Here is an 18416-nt window from a genome sequence, read left to right as displayed (position 1 = left end):
TCAGATTGGCAAAAATTAACTGACATTTAAAAAATAAAAATACAAAACATTTGTTAAAGATGGAAGATAATGATTTAAAAAATGGTTGTCTTGGTCACTTTTCAAGTGGGCAGCTGCATACAGTCTCAGTGCAGTGAGCCAGACAGCTTGAGAGAGAGAAAGGAATGTGGGAAAGGAGGGGCTGAAGATTTCTTCCTTACAGCTACATCTGTGATGAATCCACACAGACTTTGTTTGAAGTAGAGGATTACTCATTTTGCAAAACAAAGATCACCAACCATGAGACAGGGGCATAATTACAGTCTCCTCACCAGATAGCAAAACATCAAGGACTAGATTTTTTTCAGTGGCTAGAATTCCTCAGTAAATACAGACTCAGAAGAACCTTCCTCAAAAACGAATGCCAAACACATTAGTTTCAAAATTCACAACATGCATCCCCTCACAAAAAAAAGAAAAAAGCTTTAGAAACAGATACAGTTATTTTTAAGGAGGGAAATTACTCCTCAGGAATCTCTTGCGTCTCTCTAGCTTGCATATTCACTTGGTATCAGTTCTGTTCATATAATACAACTCCCACAATCTGGGAAATTGCATTTAAAAATTACAGCTGCTATTTTAAGCATTTCTGTACTCTATTTTACTCATCTCTTAAGATGAGTAAATGCATAATTCTATCAGAATCTCCCCGTATCCCTACCGTGATATTCCTAAATTAACATCTTGTAACTGAATGAAAAATACAGCCTGCCAACTGGGAATACACTCTTAGAAACGCGCTCTGCTGTCGGAGCACCATTCACATTCTGCCTGACAACCACACGTGCAAACAGCAGCTTGCGACAGCCCTCAGCCTCTAGGAATGGTGTCCAAAACTGCCAGCTGAACCCATTAAGCTTTTTGACAACCAATCCACATTTTTCGCAGCTTTATTGAGAGATGACTGACACTGTGTAAGTTAAAGGTGTGCAACCTGTTGATTTGTTGATATGTGTATATTTGATACACATATATTATAAAATGCTTATTACCACAGTTTTCACTAACTCCTCCATCATGTTCAAATCACTGTTTTGTGTGTGTGTGTATGTGTGTGTGTGGTGAGAATATTTAAGATTTACTCTCTTAGCAACTTTCAAGAATATAATACAGTATTATTTCCTATAATCACACTGGATCCCCAGAACTTATAACTGAAAATCTGTACCTCTGACCAACATCTCCCGATTTCCTCCACCCTCCAGCCCTCGGTGACTACCATTCTAGCACAGACATACCTGTGAAGTACTACAGGTTCATTCCAGACCTCCACAATAAAGAGAGTATCACAACAGAGTAAGTCACCCCAATTTTTTTGTTTCCTAGTGCATATACTATACTGTAGTCTATCAAGTGTAATAGTATGATATATTAAATAAACAGTATGCATAGCTTGGGCTTCCCTTGTGGCCCAGCTGGTAAAGAATCCACCTGCAATGCAGAAGACCTGGGTTTGATCCCTGGGTTGGAAAGATCCTCTGGAGAAGGGAAAGGCTACCCACTCCTGTATTCTGGCCTGGAGAATTCCACCGACTGTTACAGTCCATAGGGTCGCCAAGAGTCGGATACAACTGAGCAACTTTCACACATACTTTAGTTACAAACTACTTTATTGCTAAAAAAAATGCTAACCACTATCTAAGCCTTCAGGGAGTCACAGTAGTAACATCAAAGACCACTGATTACAGATCACCATAACAAACGTAACAATGAAAATTTTTTAAATGTTGCAAGAATGATAAAAGTGTGACAGAGACATGAAGCGCGCAGGTGCTGTTGGGAAAGGGACACCAACACAACTTCTGGCTACTGGGTCGCCGTAAACCTTCAATCCATTAATAAAGCACAGTATCTGCAAAGCACAATAAAGCAAGGTGCAATAAAACAAGATACGCCTATATTCTTTTCTATGAGTTCAGCTTTTTTTATAGATTCCACATTTAAGTGATATGCAGTATTTGTCTTTCTGTATCTGACTTATTTCAATCAGAATAATGCTTTCGAGGTCCATCCATATTGTTGCAAATGGCAGGATATCCTTCTTCCTTCTGGCTGAATAATATTCACACACACACTCCACCCCCCCACCCCACCCCCTCTTCTTTACTGACTCATCCACTGACAAACACTTCCATTGTTTCCACATGGGTCTGACCCCTGGTCAAGGAACTCAGATCCCATATGCTGTGTGGCCAAAACAAGAAACAAACATTTAAATAACCAAAAGATCTCCACGGCACCACTCCAAAATCTAAAAAATTGTTTAATAATAAAACCTACAACAGCAAAGGCGGGGAAGTTGCTTCTGATGGGTGGTCTGCATGACTTTCACACAGAACGTGGTGGCATTTAGAGGAAAGGTATCCCCAACATGTTTCATTAGTGCCAATTTTCATAAGTGAAAACATCTCCACTGCCTCTAAAGCCTTTAGCTAAATTGCTGAAAGGTCTCTCACACAGTAATTCTGTTTCATGGCCATTAAAATGCCCAACCAGCTTCAGAACTGCCTTAGTGAACAGATGCTGCTGAAAATGGCTTCAGCCTCAAACCAGCTGCGAGGTGAGAATGGACGATGCCACTGGAGCGCCATCTAAACAAAGAGCAAGGGCATCTCAGGAGGGGCTGTGTGTGGGAGGGTGTAGCCCAGCTCTGTGTCCTGGGAATGGGCAGGGTCTGTCTCTCTGCACCCTACCAAGAAAACCAGGCAATGGTGAAATGGTAAGAAGCAGATATAAAGACACAATATTATAAGTAAACAGTGTGAATGCTGAGCCACAAGAGATATTTAGAAATAAAGCACTTTTTATGGGGAGGTTGGGGGGCGGTGGTTTTTACAGGGCTGATTATAAGGACTGCCAAACAGGACTTACATTCATTTCTAGACTGTTTACCTCTGACTTGCATGTATTCTTCCAAGTGCATAAGAGCCTGAAAATGCTTTTATGCAAAGCTGTAGAAACATGTGTCAAGAAAAAACATTAATCAGCACCCAGTTTAGAGCTTTATATTTAATTCTCATTAGTGGGACATGAACGCTCCAGGGTTCATGAAAGCCATCACCATACACGGGGAGCACAGGAACACCTGAATTACACATGGCTGGCCCTTAACTCTAACAAACAGGTCCACATTCAGTTCTTATTTTCACATAGGTAAAGGAGATCAGTCCTGGGATTTCTTTGGAAGGAATGATGCTAAAGCTGAAACTCCAGTACTTTGGCCACCTCATGTGAAGAGTTGACTCACTGGAAAAGACTCTGATGCTGGGAGGGATTGGGGGCAGGAGGAAAAGGGGACGACAGAGGATGAGACGGCTGGATGGCATCACTGACTCGATGGACGTGAGTTTGAGTGAACTCCAGGAGATGGTGATGGACAGGGAGGCCTGGCGTGCTGCGATTCATGGGGTTGCAAAGACTTGGACACGACTGAGCGACAACTGAACTGAACTGAACTGAAAGAACAAGATCTTAAAAGTACTAACCCCTTACGATCTCTAACTGAATTATGGAAGAGAGTAAAGGAGATCAAAAGGGCATGGGAGCCATTCTCTGAAAGACCTCCAGTGCCATTCTCTGCATGGGAGAACTTACCTTGTGTGTGACAGAGAAGGATTCAATGTTTCAACTGGGTGAAGTGATGTCCCTCAGCAGACCCAGAGGTATGAAGTGGAGAGAGAGCTTCACATGACCTGAAAAGCATTTTAGCACCTCAGTGGCACCTAACATGCTAAAGCAACTACAGCCTGGGGAGAAAGGAAAACTATCAGGACTGCATCCATCTTTCCGTTCAAGAAACACTGCAAATGGCAAAGCAGGGGTGGCCAGTGAAGATGGGGAGAGGGGAGTTCAGGGTCAGTGTAGACATCAGTTCTTCAGGATCTGGAGGCTCACTGGTAGGGGGTGGTACTGGGGTTACTAAGGGAAAAAAAGGTTAAGCATGAGACCATGTAAACACTTAAACTATGCGGTAGGTGGTGATGGGACTAGAACCAAAACCAGGACGTTCAGATGAGTCAGAAGGAGAGAAGTGGGTTTCGGAGCAGATGCCAGGACAGGAACAGAGGTGCCCCTTGCCGAACTGTGGGAAGAGACGCTGGGAGCTCATGGTATGTGCCCCACATCCTGCAATAAGAGATGTCTTACACCCAGCTGTGTTTTCCGTAGTCCTTTTCACTACATAAGAATCTATGGAGTTCAGCAACAATGACGACTTTAATAAAAAAGAACAAAGTGGTAAAAAGACTTTTATCAACTTCTCAAAAACCAAATCTAACAACAAAACACCTAATCAAATTTAAAGCCTTTAGTTCAACTCGTGAAGCAATCCCAGAAAGGTCCTGTAACTCTAGGTTTCAGTTTTCATCCTGGGAAAAGCGACCAGGAGGAACCAGAATCTTCCCAGTGCAATACTACAGAAAAATGGTATCATAACCAGGGACAAATTTTATATTCCTTTATTTTGTCAAAAAAGGAAGCTGACTTACCTTTTAAAATCTCATGTTTACTTAAATATTTTTCCAAACTGAAAATTTCTATTCTTTATCAATAGTATGTTTGAAGAGTCAGAAACCCAATAAAACATTAAACATATTTGTCATGAACATATTTGGGGTTAACTCATATGGATTTTTTTAACCTATAAAATGTGTGCAATTCAATTACATGAATCATCAGAGGAGACACTGTTCTGACAAATGATTTCAAGGCTCTTTTCATATACATGACTACACACTTGTCTTAACTCCTCCTCTTCCATTTCCATTCTCAGATTTTAGAGAACTTTATTCCCTTCACAAAAATCTCTGCTGCCCCTTCTCCATGTCCCCTATTCAAGCTCCTGACACACCCAACCCCTTCCCCAATACTGCTTGTTTTAGTCTATGAAATCAGCAACCACAGCCACAATCAAAGCTCTGGCAAAATGTATTTGTGTTTGTCAGATTAGATAATGGATGAAATTTAAGAAAGAGGGAGCTTCGACTGACCGGAGTGAGAGAGGAAAATAGTGTTCCTTCCAGCCCATACTCCCATTCGGAATCCCTTCTCAATCCAGGCCAAAGCCAGACTAACCCCAGAGGCAAAGTCAATTTGTAAAACATCCCCTCTCTATCTCCACAAAGCCTGATTTCGAGCAATGGTTTCTGCTACACAGCCCACAAATCGCTGAAGAAGAGTCCGTTATCAATTCACTTTGCCACACCGCCTGCCAAAACACTAGGTGATGTAGCTTTTAAAAATGAAGATTAATGTGCGGAAAAACTTTCTCAATTATGCTTTCCCTTTAGGTCTCCATTCTGTGACATGGTGCAAAAATAAGCAGCAATGGAAAGAAGGAAAGAAGTACTATGATACCCAATATTCTTACAAGCAGAAATAATAATCATGGTTAACATTTATCTAGCATTTATAATGTCCCAGATGCCACTCTAAAAGCTAACAACTTTACATGTATTGACTCACATATTTCAACCTAGGGGCTGAGAAGTATTAGTATTTTCTGTCACTTGAGAGATGAGTAAACTGAGGTTCAGCGTGGTTATCACTTGGCCAAAGAACAGTTGGGGCTTTAACATGGGGAATGTGACTCCAAAGTGTACACTTTGAATCACATTCCATACTAACCAGAATATAATCAGTGGTCCTCAACTAGGGTCATTCTGCCCCTAGAGGGGACATTCAGCAATGTCTGGAGATAGTATGAGTTATCACAATGGGGGGCAACTCCTGGCACTGAGTAGCTAGAGGCCAGGGATGCTTCTAAACATCCAACAATGTACAGCACTGCCTCAAACTGATCCAGACAAACCGTCAATAGTGCCAAGGCTCAGAAACTCTGGTCTAAATACTCCTAAACTTCTTAATCATCCTTCCCTCTTCTACCATGTTCAATATGACTCAGTGCAGGGAATAAGAAACAAGAAACACACAACACTAGAAACACATTAGTGATTTAAAACACTAAGCGGAAGAAAAGTTAGTAAATTGGTGCTAAAAGCTTTATTCAATTAAAAAACAAAACCCCCCAAAAGCTTCCTACTAAAAAAACTCAAAGTGTTCCATTCTGAAGAACAAAACAAAGGTAGCAATCAGAGTCCAGACTTCTTGGACAAACTGATTTTGTATCACAGCTCAAGTGAAAAATAAGTTCTCAAAATTACAGTTTCAGTCGCCAAATTTTAAAGATTATAGTGTAGCAGTGACTCCACTACAGAAACTCACGTTGTCTCTGTCTAATCTCTCAGGCCCAGAAGGGGGACAAAGCAGACAGGGGCTCCTCCTGGGTACCAGCGACACCCTGCAGGTAAGGGTCCTCCGCCAGGGACTGCATCCACCTATCTGGACGGTAGCGTTTCAGGACATCTGCTGCTTTCCTCACTGTACGCCCACCCCAGTCAACACTTCTACTGGAGTTTGGCCTTTGTTGCTGGATGATCCTCCCACACGACTCATTGCTACCAATCAGCCATATACTTCATTTTCCCCCTTGAGGATTCCATTTGGGTGTCAGGTAAAGAAATAAGAAAATGCTTCAACCAGTTCAACTCTCTGTAAAGCTAAGAACATGTGTTGTCTGAGAAAAGCTTTCATCTGTCTCTGGGCAAAAGTTTCCAAACTTCTTGGCACTTTCACGAAACCACATACATTAACTGAGAAGCAATGGATTCTAAAAACCATGGATGCCTCCTGTGCATTTCATCAGCAACTGCGCATTCTCCTCGGGGGCCGTCTGTAAAGGTAGGGCCTGATCCCTGGAGCTTACAGTCTGCGGGGAGCAGAGACTTGCTGGGGCAGGTCTAATGCAAGGCGGGGTTTGCACTGTCAAGGTTTCACATGGAGGGAGCATCTGGGGATGGTCAAACTTTCAACTTTCTTTAACATAAAGTTTTATCTTACATTACCATATGTAAAATAGAGAGCCAACTGGGAATTTGCTGTATGGCTCAGGAAACTCAAACAGGGGCTCTGTATTAACCTAGATGGGTGGGGGGAGGGAGATGCAGAAGGGAGAGGATTAATGTACACCTATGGCTGATTCATGTTGAGGTTTGACAGAAAACAACAAAATTCTATAAAGCGATTATCCTTCAATTAAAAATTAATTAAAAAATAAAGTTTTAAAGATGCTATTTTTGGTGTCAAGTGAATAATTAAGTTTGAAGGATGTGTTTACATTCATAAATTCGAACTCCAACTACACAATGAGAAGGAGCGGCTATGGCATTTGAGGAGGGAGTCACTCTGAAGTCTTTTCAAGTCACAGATTATGTTAAGAAAATTGGCCCAGCTCAGGCTGAACAAAAACCACCACACTGGAGGGGTTGTTGTGTTGTTGTTGTTTAGCTGCTAAGTTGTGTCATGTCTGACTCTTTCATAACCCCATGGACTATAGCCCACTAGGCTCCTCTGTCCATGGGATTTCCCAGATAAGAATAATGGAGTAGGTTGTCATTTACTCCTCCAGGGAATCTTCCTACCCCAGGGACCAAACCCGCATCTCCTGCATTGGCAGGCAGATTCTTCATCACTGAGCCACCTGGGAAGCCCTATACTGGAGGCACACAGAGTGGCTTTCAAAGGGCCATATGATTCCATCACGTGTTCACAACTTCCGTGCTAAGTTACTAAAAGAACAGCTACTAATTCCCAAGAGCCTACCCTAGCCAGGAGGTGTGTGCACTGCCATTCTGTAAGTGGAGAAGACTAATTCAGGAAGTCAAAACTCCAAAGCACACACTTGTCATTCAAGGCTCTTCTTCATATTTTACAAAACTTAATAGCAACTTTAAAAGCAGCTATTACACCTGGAGGAGCTCTGTGGCTTGCCCTGGCTGCGTGGCTTGCAAAGACAAGAGCCAAGACTCAGTTAGGTTCATTTTGCATCGAAGTCTGTGTTCTTTCTGCCTCCTATGTCAGGGTGGATCCCTATTTCACAAATGTGAAAAGTGAGAAAAACTTGGTATGCCGGCCCTGAGCTGTCACACAGGTAGTTCTTCAGGAGAGGAAAACAACACACCACAAAATTCAAGGTTCTGTATAAACTTAAGAGTTCTTCCCCCAGATATTCAATTCTGTAAAATCATAGCTATTTTAGCAAAATCACCAGTTTTCTAAGCGAGGAAACATTTTCACTTGTTCAACAAGTAGCAAGGTTTCAAACTGCTGCAGGCTATACATGTGAATGCCGTTGGCTATGACTGACTTCTGTTTATTTTGATCAGAAATAAAAATGGACTTGTTCACAGAGAACAGACTTGTAGACAAAGTGGGGGAAGGAGAGGTTGGGACAAATCGAGAGAGAAGTAGCATGGAAACATAAATTACCGTATGTAAAATAGATAGCCAGTGGGAAAATAGATAAAATAGATAGCTGTGTGGCACAGGGAGCTCAATCTAGTGCTTTGTGACAACCTAGAGGGGTGGGATGGGGTGGGAGATGGGAGGCAGATTCAAGAGGGAGGTGACAATATGCATGTGTGTAGCTGATTCATGTTGATGAATGGTAGAAACCAGTACAATACTGTAAAGCAACTAACCTCCAATAATTTTTTTTTTTAATGTGCTTGAAAAATGAAGTGAAACTGTTAGCTGCTCAATTGTGTCTGACTCTTTGTGATCCCATGGATTGTAGCCCACCAGGCTCCCCTGTCCATGGGATTTTTCAGACAAGAATACTGTAACGGGTAGCCATTCCCTTCTCCAGGGGATCTTCCTGACCCAGGGATAAAACCCAGGTCTCCTGCATTGCAGGCAGATTCTCTACTGTCTGATGCCAAAGCCACCAGAGAGGCCCTAAAAATGTGTTTACCAGACCCAATGTATATAAAGTACAAAAACAGGACAACTAGTCTATGGCGGTAGGTCACAACGATGGTTACCTGGTTCCTTCTTAGGCTTAGGGGGCAATGACTGGAAGGAAGAGCCTGGGAGTCTTCTAGGGTACTGGCAGTGTTGTTTCTTGCCCCGGATACTTCTTAAATGGTATGTTCACTTTATGAAAATCCACTAAACTCTACATCTATGATGTGTATACTTTAAAGAATATCTTAAAATTTTTAAAATGCTAGGTGAGATCTCTTGACCCAATTTCTCATTTTTAAGCATTTTTTTAAACCTTGTTTGGACCCTAATTTATTTTTAACTTTTTATTTTGTACTGGAGTGTAGCTGATTGACAATGTTGTGATAGTTTAAGATGGCCAGCAAAGGGACACAGCCATATATAAGGACTAAATTTCATAACATTCATTCTATCTTGCTCATAAAATGTCTATCAATGGGATTTAGAGATTTTAAAAATTATATTCTTGGATCTATGAGACTAAGTTGCAGAATAAAATAATAAACATGACTTCCTAAAATGCAGGTTGGGGGTGGTGGAAATCACTAACAGTCATGTTTATTTCAACTAGGCACTACGGAAAGACAAACTGTTATGACTTAACTCTTCATGTGAAACAAAGGTTTTATTCTGCACTGAAAAAATACAAACTACTTCTTTGTTCAAAAGGCAAGGAATGAAGCTAATGTTAGCTTCTGTGGAATACCTGAAGAACCAAATGACTTAGGCCAGAAGCATTTTCACCTAAGAATATCTTTCTAAAATGTTATAATTGGTAAGTACCTTTTCTAATGAGGCAATACTCTGAATCTCCAAGTTGGGTTCAATAATACAGAAACTATTCATTATTAAACCTTAATTGCTGTGATTCTAAAGAAAATGATAAACTTACATTCTAACGTCTAGAGGAAACATATCTTCAAACCATGAGGCTGCAGTTTTAATTTTAAATCTATCAGAACCATGAGGCTGCAGTTTTAATTTTAAATCTATCAGAACCATGAGGCCACAGTTTTAATTTTAAATCTATCAGAACCATGAGGCTGCAGTTTTAATTTTAAATCTATCAGAACCATGAGGCTGCAGTTTTAATTTTAAATCTATCAGTGAATTTTAAATACAACTTTTTAACCCAATACAACCAAGCTGCCAATAATTCATTATGGATACTAGGTTTCTTTGTATCCTGAGCCCATTTATAACTTCTTATAACATATAATACTTTGCAGAGAAACCAATCACTAATAATATTAGCTTCCATTAATCAATCACTATCACGTACTAGGCACATGATACGTTCCAAGTGTTTTCCTTCATAAGTCACTACCTGGAGGCAGACTGCACTAATATTTGCAAATATCTGATGTTTTCCCACAAAAGGATATGTGTCCCTAACTTTTGAACTAAGTTAGCCAGGACATTGGAGAAGGCAATGGCACCCTACCCCAGTACTCTTGCCTGGAAAATCCCATGGACGGAGGAGCCTGGTAGGCTGCAGTCCATGGGGTCACTAAGAGTCGGACACGACTGAGCGACTTCACTTTCACTTTTCACTTTCATGCACTGGAGAAGGAAATGGCAACCCACTCCAGTGTTCTTGCCTGCAGAATCCCAGGGACGGGGGAGCCTGGTGGGCTGCTGTCTATGGGGTCGCACAGAGTCAGACACGACTGAAGTGACTTAGCGGTAGCGGCAGCAGCCAGGACATTTGCTTTAGCCAGTGAAATTCAAGTACATCACTTCCAGGCAGAACCTCTAAGAGCTGTGTTGTCTCTCTTACCTCCCCTCCATGATTTTTAAATTTGTTAAGTCAAGGTGCACCTTCCAACTGGATCCTGAATGTCCGCGATGAATACAGTCTCCATGCTAATCCATGACAAAGTGTGAGTAATCAACATGCTGTGTTGCTATAAAACCCCTGAGATTTCGGAGGTGCTTGTTACTTCAGGTTAAACAGGCCAGTACTGCCTGAGACAAATCTCTGTTGTATGAAAGTGGAATGCGAGCCCCTGAAAAGTATTCTACCCCAGAATCTACAGCAAGTAAACAGAGGAAACTAAGAATTCAGGAAGTCAAAACTCCAATCCCCACACTCGTCATTCAATTCTCATCTTCATATTTTACAAAATAAATATAACTTCTTAAAACTCTCAATAACAAACATGTGATTCTCTGAGATCAAAAGGAAAAGAGATGAGAGATGGACACAAGATTTTGTACAAAGCTGCTTACCTTTATTATAAACTATTATTTTTTATTAATACAAGTAAATAATAAAGAAAACTTGGGGCCTTCCTGGTGGCTCAGTGGTACAGAATCTGCCTGCCAGAGCAGGAGACATGGGTTCGAACCCTGATTCAGGAAGATTCCACATGTCATGGAGCAACTAAACCCACGCACCACAACTATTGAGCCTGTGCTCCAGAGCTCAAGAGCTGCTACTGCAAAGCCTATGCGCTACAACTACTGAAGCCAGAGGGCCTTAGAGCCTGTGCTCTGCAATAAAAGAAGTCACTGCAAAAAGAAACCCATGTACTGCAACTTAGAGACAAGTCCCTGCTCACTGAAATTACAGAAAAGCTTGTGCAGCAACAAAGACCCAGCACAGCCAAAAATTTTAAAATAACTATTAAAAAAAAAAAAAAAGAAGGAAACTGGGAAATAATAGGAAAAAGATTATTTCAATTTTAATTTACCAAATATGCCTGAAATATCAACTGACCTGTGCATGTGCCTATGGGTCTGCAGAATCCCAAGGCATCAGTCACTGACCCATGAGAACAACCAGCTGTCCCAGCACATGCCCAAGGCAGGTCATGCCACATCTGGTTACTAACCCCACAAACTGTGCTGGGCAGTGGGAACACAGACAGAAAAGACTGCTCCTGCCTTCAAGGAGCTTGCTGCCCCACATGATTAGACAGCAAACCAATAACTCTAACACAGCATCAGGGCACTGAGAAAGATTTACACATGTATTCTGAACTTCAGGAGTCCACAGAAGGACTTCTCTAAGGCGGGGAATGTGGAGTGTCAGAGTTCCTGGGGGGATGTGACATCTAGGCTGGGTTTTAAAGGATGGGAGAGCTCAGGTTAGTGCACAGGGCTGGAAGACATCCTAAAAAATGAGAAAGTGGAAGGGGTGGAGGGGAGGGAAAACATGGCCACCTCGGGAATTTAACTTGAACCTCATGCTGAAACACAAAGGTGAGAGGGCTGATCTGCAGGGCTCACCTGGCGGCAGAATAAGAGATGAGCAGAAGCTATCATGCCCCTGGAAGCTCCTGTGCCCAGGCTCCTCCAAGCTCCCGTTAACTCTCCTCTGGTAGCACAAAGCCAGAGGTTCCCGAAGCCACTCTTTCACACTCACCCGTGACAAGAGTGTGATCAACAAAGAGCTTGTAAGTAGGTATCCCTGTGAAACTGTCTGCAGCACAGGACTTCAAACAGGCTGAGGCACTTTCTCACAAAAGATAAGGTCAACCATGTACTACAATGAGAAAGGCAGAGGTGCAACAGAACAGGCCTCAGCAAGTTCAAGTCAGCCAGCGAATGACCCCTCAGAGGTGTGACTTCTGTTCAGCCGCACAAAATCCACTTTGAGGTACCATGCACCAGACATGGAACAACGGACTGGTTCAAAACTGGGAAGGGAGTACGTCAAGGCTGTATATGGTCACCCTGCTTATTTAACTTATATACAGAGTACATCATAAGAAATGCCAGGCTGGATGAAGCACAAGCTGGAATCAAGATTGCCGGGAGAAATATCAATAACCTCAGATATGCAGATGACACCACCCTTTTGGCAGAAAGCGAAGAAGAACTAAAGAGCCTCTTGATGAAAGTGAAAGAGGAGAGTGAAAAAGCTGGCTTAAAACTCAACATTCAAAAAACGAAGATCATGGCATCCGGTCCCATCACTTCATGGCAAACAGATGGGGAAACAGTGGAAACAGTGACAGACTTCATTTTCTTAGGCTCCAGTATCACTGCAGACGGTGACTGCAGCCATAAAATTAAAAGACGCTTGCACCTTGGAAGAGAAACTATGGCCAACCTAGACAGCATGTTAAGAAGCAGAGACATCACTTTACTGACAAAGGTCCGCATAGTCAAAGCTATGGTTTTTCCAGTATTCATGTATGGATGTGAGAGTTGGACCGTAAAGAAAGCAGAGCACTGATGAGTTGATGTGTTTGAACTGTGGTGTTGGAGAAGACTCTTAAAGACTCTGCAAGGGAATCAAACCAGTCACTTCTAAAGGAAATCAGTCCTGAATATTCATTGGAAGGATTAATGCTGAAGCTCCAATACTTTGGTCACCTGATGCAAAGAACTGATTCATTAGAAAGGACCCTGATGCTCGGAAAGACTGAAGGCAGGAGAAGGGGATGACAGAGGATGAGATGGTTGGATGGCATCACTGACTTGATGGACATGAGTCTGAGCAAGCTCCGGGAGGTGGTGAAGGACAGGGAAGCCTGATGTGCTGCAGACCATGGGGTCACAAAGAGTTGGACGTGCTGAGCAACTGAACTGAACTATACCTGTTACCACTTGTTGTTGTGACTACCATCATAAACAACCCAGCTGCTTCAATCCAAGTCTCCATCATTGTTCCTTTTGTAGCAAAGGCTCTCTCTGCCAAGCACCTGATTTCCAACTGGACAACTTATCCCAACAATGCTAATGATCCTTAAGTTCACAAAGTAACTTCCATTTTTATTAACAAATACCACATTCATCTCTTTCATCATCACAGGACTCCCAGTTTGGAAACAAATGGATTTTCCAAGTCACACTTCTGGGAGGTAAGAATCTAAGAGCAGAACCAATTTGGTTCCTGTCCTTCATGGCACTTTCCACCTGCTGCTGCTGCTAAGTCGCTTCAGTCGTGTCCGACTGTGCGATCCCAGAGACGGCAGCCCACCAGGCTCCCCCGTCCCTGGGATTCTCCACTTACACCAAAAGACTGATACTCCTAGGTCCTGGGCATGGCTCAGTGACCTGAGACTGCTTACTCAGTGACTTGAGAAGTGCAAAGACGGCTTCTTTGCACGTAAGGTCTCTCATGTGTAAAATGAAAAGTCAGTCTGAATACAGTTCCTTCCAACTTTCATGTTCCATGTTTTTATTAAAGAAAGTTATAGCAATAGATTCTCTTCCTCCATGAAAAGACAGGATGGGTTCAAGTGACTGAATCAGTCATAATTCAAATAGGTTTGGGCAAAGGCTTAATTATAAATATAAATACAAATATTAACCCACACTGACATGTTAAAAGCAACTTTTTAATAAAATGGTGCTTTCAGGACAACACAAATTAAATATGATTTTTCCAATTAATACATGAATCAAGTAAATCATATAATTATTATATATCAGTAATGCAGATAATTACACTGATGATTTACTACATGCTAGAGTCAAGCTCTCCAGCTCCAATACTCTGGATCCGAGAGAAAAGAACCAAAAACCACCTTCCCTGCCTGCCAATTCTTTGATGGCTTCCCTATCCTTTTCAAACTTAAGAACTTCTCAGAATTCAAGGTACTTTGCACCTCATGTCCCATGAAATACTATATGTAAGTTTTCTCTTGCTGCTGTAAAAAGTTGCCACCAAGCTTAGCAGCTACAAACACGACACCTCTATTATCGCACAGGTCTGATGTTGGTAGGCTTGACTGGTTTCTCTGCCCAAGTCTCACATGGCAGAAATCCAGGGGTCAGGAAGGCTGTGGGCCTTTATGAGGCTCTAGGAGGAATCTGTTTCCAGAGACACTGAGGCTGCTGGCAGAACTGAGTTCCCTGTGCTGGCAGGGCTGAGGTCCCTGTTGCCTTGCTGCTGTCTGCCACAGTCGTTCTCAGCTCCCAGAGGCTGCCCACATTACTAGGCCCATAGCCCCCTTCCTCTGTCTTCAAATCCAGGAGCAGCAAGTTGAGTCCTGCTCACGCTTCAAACCCTCCTGCTGCTCCTTCCCTCACATCTGAGTCTTCCACATCCCTCTTCCACTTGTAAGGACTTCTGCAATTACATTGGGCCACCCCAACAATCCAAGGTAAAATCCCTATTTTAAGCTCCATGACCTTCATTGGCAAAGTCCTCTCTGCCATGCGAGATACTCACAAGGTTCCACGGACCAGGCATGAGCATCTTGATTGGGGGGGGCGGGGGGAGGGGGCAGGTGGGCACTAGTCTGCCAACCACATGTTAAATACAAAAGACAAAAATGTCTCTTTTGCTAGGAATCAATGAATAATTTTGCTCATACCACACAGCAAAGCATAAGTTCAGATTAAATATCAATGAACAGAAAGGAAGGCAGCAATTATTCTACATATACACACACACACACAAAACCCCTCACAATTAGACATTAGTGCCTGAAACGATGAAACCATGTATGCTGGAAGAAGGACTAGAGGAGACAAAAATGTTAGTGCCAAACTGTATTAATTGCAGAGACTAAGAAAAATGGAATAGTCCTCAACTTTGTGGAATTATTCTCAGTAAGCAGTGAATCACATTTCAAACTTTAATCTTAAAAGTACTATACAAATCTTAAAACCTACCATAAAGGCTCTCACACAAATCTGAATGGGGAAATGCTGCTCATTATGCTATCCCAGTCAAATACAAGTACCAATACAAGTCAAGCTGCCTCACTTGAACACAGCAGTAAAAATTCTCAACACTTCACTTTGGTGATTTGAAAGAAAATGTACTTAAACAAGCAAGCCTACTGTTGCTTACTTTGTGAACAGAAGTCAAAGCTAAACCAAAAACAGTAGGAGGGGAAGAGAACTTGCAAATTGCTACAGGTAACACTATTTGTAGTAACTATCAAAAACTTCAGAAAAGCATCAATAAATGTACTGAGTTAAAATTCACTGAAATGTACTAGTTAATAATAACCAATTATTGATGTTAAAACTCACGCTACATAAAACAAAAAATGAGATAACCACCTAATCTCAGACATATTAAAATTATTCATGTCAGGAGTGACAATATTTAACAATCAGAATTATAATGAAAATGAATAAGCATATAAATCAAAAAAAATTTAGCCTTCCATTTTATTCTCTAAGTATGAACTACACACAGTTTAAAACTGCAAGTTAGAACACCAAGCATTCATCAAATCATGTTAATAATTTCCAAGTCATCTGTTAATTGTTAAAAGTCCTGGTGTGAGCCTTTATTTGATGTGCGTCTGTCACAAGTAAGCAATGTCTGAGACATGATTCAGTACAACAAACCAAGCTCTTTCAGTAATACCCCCTAGTTACTGAAAGACAACAGGTGAATTAAGTCTTGATAATACAGGTTTTCTCCATAACATAGTACTGTTCTTGGTAAATACTATACTATCTTATGGTGAACTAATGTCAATTAAATTCAACTTTTTTTTTAACCTTAATATTATTCACTATTTCTATCACCACTATGAAAATCACTTACTGAACTGTCATATTCAATTATCTAGCTTATTTTTATAAAATACTGTTTACCTTCAATCTATGGCGCTTTGATAAAAATCAACTAGCTAAATTCTAAGAACCAATATACTAAAAAGAACCAATATATTAAATATATATAACTTCTTTGAACAATTCCTCAGATTTGTCATCAAATAAGTATATTTTCATGTAACTTGTTGGATAATTTAATAATTTTTCTCTTGGAATACTTCATTTGAAATGTTTCTCTAACATTCTCTGCTTTTCTATCAGTTTCTTGTATTTTGTTTTATATGTTCTATTACCTATTATTTGTCAAAGAAATCTATCCATTTTAATAGTTAGCAATTTTCTTTCTCCTAAAATTAAGAAATAAGATTAGTTAGAATAGCATATAATAAAGTTAAATCTTTAAAAACAAATAAAACTAATTATCCAAATGCTATCTACTAAAGTAAGCCGTCGTCTTTATATGATTTCCAAACAGAGTCCATCCAAAGGCAACTACAACTGACCCTTGAAGTTTATATCATGGAGGCTTTGGGCAAACACCCTCCATGCAGTACAAAAATCTTAGTATAACTTAGTCAGCCCTTCATATACATGGTTCCTCCGCATCTAGGGATTCAATCAACTGCAGATCATGCAGTACTGCAGCATTTACTATCGAAAAAAGAAAATCCATGTATAAGTGGACCCACACAGTTCAAGCCTGTGTTGTTCAAAGGTCAACTGTACTTATTTCAATTCCAAGTTCTTACGTATACCAAATACCAGAAGTTAAATAACACAAGATCAAATAAATCATAAGTTTATTTGACTTCTATCTTTTTATGCCATGATCCAGAAATAAGTAAACAACATCAAATAAAAATATCTAGAAGTTTTCCTATGATTTCAGACTTTTTTCTCCCTAGCACTATACTTGCACCACCTGAACAAAATTCATGAAGTTTTCATGTAAATATTTCTCATTAAGACCATTTTTCTTGGGTATGACAATAAAGTTTAATATATTTCAGATGCTATTCCTTTTAGCTCTGTGAGGTCAACAAAAACCAGCATCTATCTTCAAATCCTGAATATTGCATTTTAAGTAAATTATTAAACCACTTCTATGTGAAATGATGGGAGCTTTGTCTATAACCAAAATTTTACTGCCTAATTCTTAAGTTTTCCAAAAAGTTGTTCCCTTATCTCAATAGATGTGTTTTACAACAATCAGGACTATAACTCTGCCATGATACACTCATATAAGAACTATTTTTTGAAGTGTTGATAAATACTTCAAGTCAGAAAGTTACTTTATATAGTATGTTGTGTCAGTGTTTCATAAATACTTCTTCCTTTGCTTTAGAAATACCCTTTGATAAAATATTTTGGGAAGTTATTTTCTCATTTTTTTGAAAACTGACTTCTATTTATTTTTTCCAGCTATAATGAGATATGTTGTCAAAGTACACAACATATACCTTGTTGTCAAGGTGCATTGTCAGATATGTTGTCAAGATTGATTTGATATTTTCATGAAATATTTCATGACACTTCCATCATCTCACAAAATTACTATTTCTTTCGTATGGTGAAAACATTCGAGATTTACTCTTCAGATCAGATCAGTCGCTCAGTCGTGTCCAACTCTTTGCGATCCCATGAATCGCAGCACGCCAGGCCTCCCTGTCCATCACCATCTCCCGGAGTTCACTCAGACTCACGTCCATTGGGTCAGTGATGCCATCCAGCCATCTCATCCTCTGTTGTCCCCTTCTCCTCCTGCCCCCAATCCCTCCCAGCATCAGAGTCTTTTCCAATGAGTCAACTCTTCGCATGAGGTGGCCAAAGTACTGGAGTTTCAGCTTTAGCATCATTCCTTCCAAAGAAATCCCAGGGCTGATCTCCTTCAGAATGGACTGGTTGGATCTCCCTGCAGTCCCTCTTAGCAGTTCTCAAATATTTAAAACAGTATATCCCCAGAACTTATTCAAATTGTAACTGGGGGGTTATATTCTGACTAACATCTCCACATTTCCCCCACCCCTTGGTAACCATCATTCTAATCTGTTTCTAAT

The 18416-nt window shown here is 40.7% G+C and overlaps 1 protein-coding gene across 2 annotated transcripts in view; it reads right to left on the bottom strand.

The window, feature by feature from the left end:
• PELI2 (pellino E3 ubiquitin protein ligase family member 2) overlaps positions 1 to 18416 on the bottom strand; it is a 201340-nt gene that overhangs the window by 118982 nt on the left and 63942 nt on the right. The gene's annotated exons all lie outside the window — the stretch shown is intronic.

The sequence above is a fragment of the Bos javanicus genome, chromosome 10 (genome assembly GCF_032452875.1).
Source record: "Bos javanicus breed banteng chromosome 10, ARS-OSU_banteng_1.0, whole genome shotgun sequence".
NCBI lineage: Eukaryota > Metazoa > Chordata > Mammalia > Artiodactyla > Bovidae > Bos > Bos javanicus.
The sequence above is the reverse complement of the archived record's forward strand: the minus strand, read 5'-3'. Positions and strand labels throughout refer to the sequence as shown.